Source organism: Brassica oleracea, chromosome C7 (assembly GCF_000695525.1).
Source record: "Brassica oleracea var. oleracea cultivar TO1000 chromosome C7, BOL, whole genome shotgun sequence".
In the NCBI taxonomy this organism is placed as follows: Eukaryota; Viridiplantae; Streptophyta; class Magnoliopsida; order Brassicales; family Brassicaceae; genus Brassica; species Brassica oleracea.
The window spans coordinates 20,439,184-20,443,643 of NC_027754.1; the positions used below are offsets into that span (position 1 = coordinate 20,439,184).

General features: G+C 38.4%; 1 long non-coding RNA gene across 2 annotated transcripts; it reads right to left on the reverse strand.

Annotated features, from left to right (window-relative positions):
- Positions 1–550: 550 nt before the first annotated feature.
- LOC106302146 lies at positions 551–2,666 on the reverse strand. Of its 2 annotated transcripts, none has more exons than XR_001262358.1 (3): positions 2,324–2,666; positions 1,918–2,163; positions 551–909 (listed from the first exon to the last, which is right to left on the reverse strand). It is a non-coding gene; the product is annotated as an uncharacterized LOC106302146 (long non-coding RNA). The 2 variants fall into 2 exon arrangements; XR_001262359.1 differs by having other exon boundaries at positions 1,918–2,060; positions 2,324–2,661.
- Positions 2,667–4,460: the final 1,794 nt, after the last annotated feature.

The following is a 4,460-nucleotide window of genomic DNA, read 5'->3' on the forward strand; positions in this document are numbered from 1 at the left end:
GCTTAAATAATGAAAACGAATTCAGTCATTTGTTTATATTTTGGCATGATTCCCACCCGCTTTCGGTGGTATTGGGGTAACATGAAACATGTAGTTGTTGGTCTTGTTCTCCTGTAATCTGCCAAGTAATATTCAAGTTATTGTCTGTTTGGTTGTCATTGTTTTCTATACCTCTGATATGACGTGTTTTTCATTGTGTTCTTGATGGAAAATTCAGACAACGACTAATGACAAAAATGATTGTCTAGTTCCATGATTTTCTACATTTGTTATACTTTATTTTAACTATATTTTTATTGTCTTCTAATTCCTTTCTATTTGGTTGAATCATGTTTTCTGTTAACGTCAGTGTTCAATATTCTTGTATTGCAGGTTTACATTGCTGGTGTAGGACGCTTGGACTCCTATATGTGCCTTTTCACTTTGATAATGCTTTTCACATGTTTTGGAATACTGTTTATGTATTAATCAAAAACGGGTCTAAATCTCATGATAAAAAATAACATGTTAGCCGCCTCATATGTTTTTTTTTTTTTGAAACACAACCGCCTTATATGTAGTTAATGATTTTTATAGATAAATAACTCCCCAGAAATTGAGACCTTCCAAACAGAGGGTCGAAGCTAAAAATAAGAATTACAATTTTTCATTATTACAAAATTGGATGTGGTCACTTTCAGAATCATAGAAGAAAACATCATTCTCTTCTTCAATTTCATCACCATGGAAGGCATCTGCTGCAACAACCGGCGATCTTCTTAGAATCTCCATCTGTCCGACAGGAAACTCTATTCTTAGATCAGATGTCGTTTATGGTGCTGGTGTTGTTTCTAGATCGATGCTTAGTAAGCAGATTCTCTCAGAAACGAAGAAGACATGTTTAATGTTCGGGTATCGCGTACAACACACCTGTGTATAAAACATACAAAAAGAAAAATATCCAAACTTACACATCAGAAATATAAGCATACATCAAATCCTAAACAACAAACGAACTGTTTTTAAGAATTTCGATTCAACTTGTACATTCTTACATAATTAATGTTATTACAATGGAACCTCTTATGCAATCCTGGAATCAACAGAACTAAAACTAATGAATCTTTCAAATACAGCATCCAATCAAACTACAATACTTTGTTTGTAGTATTCTCCAACACAGAAACGGCTTGAAATGAAGCTCGAGAACTACAAAGAATATTGCGATCATCGAAATAAGAGAAAATATTCAAAGAAAAAGTAAGTTATCTATAAAAACTTGATCCATGTTTCACTGCCAATACATTTAGCCCACCATAGCACCGATTATATATAAAAACTAAAATATATCGTCAAAATGAAAGTAGAAAGAGTATTGTGAAGAATGACCCGAGTTACGCTATGTATGTAGTGGATGGTACTAAATTTCCAGACCATTCCCCAAACAAAATTTAAGTGTTGACCATAAGTTTTGATTAAGTTGGTGCCATTACAACTTGAACACTAAGACACCACAACCACCATGGCTCTCGGACAAGTAGAAAAAACACCACAGCCCCAAAAGATATAAACACTTACGGCATGGCAAAGCAGAAAGGTATGAAGCAAACCTCTTGCTTCCACGCACATTAATGGGTTTTAAAAGTTAACAAAATTTGTTTAGCTAGGAATCACAGAGCATAAACATGCAAACAGACACCACTAACATAAAATAAAATTAAAATTAAAAAAAAAAGAAACCTACAGCATTCGATCAAAGACCAAACGTCACAACGACCCACAAAATTTAAACTGTAGTTACCTTGCAATTCAAGAAGCCTAATAGATCTAGACTAAACACTAATATCAGATCAGGTGTGGATTAGATTCATTGGGGGGCTTAAATAGAAACAAAATGCATTGAAAAAATACGGAAAAGTGAATCGATGAGGAGGATACCTTCTTGAACTTCTTCGCCAGCACTGGCTTCACCAAATACCTGAGAGAATCTCCAATCTAAAGACGATGAAAGTCCAACCTTACCACCACCGTTCATTAGCTATATATTGTTCTCAGACACTCTCTTGCCCCTCAGATACAATCTAAAAACAAATCAACGAAGCAATAGTTTAACATGATCAATCAGAAAGAGTCAGTTGAAGAAATTTGCAAGCTCTAAAATGGATTTCTTCATCGCCTCCTTTCCTATTGAAAAAACATTCGATCAATGAGTATCAGATGATTCCCAGATTACAACAACACGACAGACGCACGCTACTCAAAATACTATTGACAAAAAGTTTTTTTTTTATTTGCTCTTTGGTTGCAAACCCACACATATGAATTTTCACAAAATGAGACTTACATATTTATAGTCAAAGATTCACTCAATTGAATGATAGATCGTTAGAGGAGTGGGGAGCTGTTGTGAATGAGGGCGTTAAAGACGTTTGAACTCAACATATTTGCGTAACGTCACCCAGTTTCCTTCGACGGTATATGGAAACCAAAGGATATGTCAGAACATGGCGTCGGGACTCAACACGGCGGCTCTGTTCCACCGGTATATGTCAGAACAGAGTCAGTAAACAAAACACCGACTAAAATTCTATGGCAGTGGTATGGAAAGGATAAGGACTTTGCCGGAGACGACCTTCAATCTTCTATGTCAAAGTTTCCAAGGGGAAAGGAACATTAACCTAAGAAATGAAGAGCCCAGAAACCATGAGGCCCTATGTGAGAATTGTTGAAGCCCATCTAATTTTCCACTGCGTAACGATCAAAACCAATCAAATGAAACGATGAGTTTCATTTAGGGGACACGTGTCGCGTAGGTAGAAACCGACTTTCCTACGTGGAATCCCATGTGGCGCAAGTATGAGTGAAAGAACACTTCTTTATAATAATATATATAGATAGATAGATATTACTAACGCACTTAACCAAATATTATTTGGGAGTTATCATTATCATAACCAAAATCAGAACACATTTAGTTTAAACTAACCAAATATCAGAATGCTAATCAAATATTAAAAAGGGATGGGAGCATTCTATTGGGTCTTGTGCTGTTGTGCTCAAGGCCGGGAGATAGTGGAAGACGGACAATGTTTCGTTGTCCTGTAACTTATAACGTCTTCTTAATGTCAACCGAGGGTTTGGATGATTGAGAGATGGCTCTGAGGCAACAGAATACCAATATACTAAATTCGGATGATCCGTACTAGAACGCCTCCTCAAACTGTGAGATCCGTATATGTGCCCATCACGATAATCGAACATATGTGCCCAAAATTTGAATAAACCTCAGCCAGGAGCATCTTCATTCATAGCACCAAAAGTTGGAAAATTGACCCGTCTCAAGATATAGACCGTCATTCTGCTTGAGCAAATGCGTGTACATACTGATCAGTGTGTTCAAACATTAATTGGTGAAACTCGTCATATACGGTTCTTTATATTTGAACAACACCAGGAATAGGTTGCGGTATTACTATGGGGGGAAGAATTAAATCCGGAAGCACCAGATCGAGGAAGGGAGGTACGTATCTGGAAATAGGCACGCTCCAGCTCCTCCTCACCTCAGCACCATTCTCCAGCTCCCCCCCCACCTCGGCCCCATGCTTCACCTCCACCTCCGCCCAGACTCCAGCTCCATCCCCACCTCCTCTCCAGGCTCCAATTCCGTCCCCACCTCCACCCCAGGCTCTATCATTATCATAACCAAAATCAGAACACATTTAGTTTAAACTAACCAAATATCAGAATGCCAATCAAATATTAAAAAGGGATGGGAGCATTTTGTTGGGTATTGTTGTGGGAACCGAAATTCGCATTGTCGATTTCCGTTTAAATAAGGAAAGTTAGGAAAATCCTAATTTCCAAGAGGTCACGGATATCTGTTAAATCACACACCAAGTAATTAGAACAAGCAATTAAAGACAAAAAGAAATAAGAGATCGTAAAAGAGAGCAAAAGGAGTTTTATTCCGGATCCGCGTATGAGCGTTACAACATGGTAGAAGCCTTGGCCACGAGAGCTGTCGACGAGATTCCTAGTTCTAACAACCTAAGACTGCAAAACCTAGTTGAGTCGCAGCTCGACATAAGAAATACGGAAAGTTGCCTAATTGCTCTAAGTGCTAAGTTTGCTCTGAAAAGTCCTCCTCCATGCCTCTCGCCTAGGAAAGCCGAACGTAGTTCAAGAGTGAACCAAGAGATCGAACTGCTTGTGCACGTTCGTCTGGTAATCGGGTGCCAGTCATGGAAACAGAGCATGTCGAGAATAATCCCTCAGAGTTTCTAAGTGCCGAGAGTTCTGAGTCTGAAAAGTCCTCCTCCATGCCTCTCGCCTAGGACCCCTTATATACTCGCTCCAAGGTCGGTTTACGCTTTTCCTCTTCTGCCATTAAGCCGCCATAGCATAAAAATGGAGATATTCCATTTTTTCCGATCTTCGTAATTATCTTCAAAATTTCGTATTTATCTGCGGAAACTTGACAT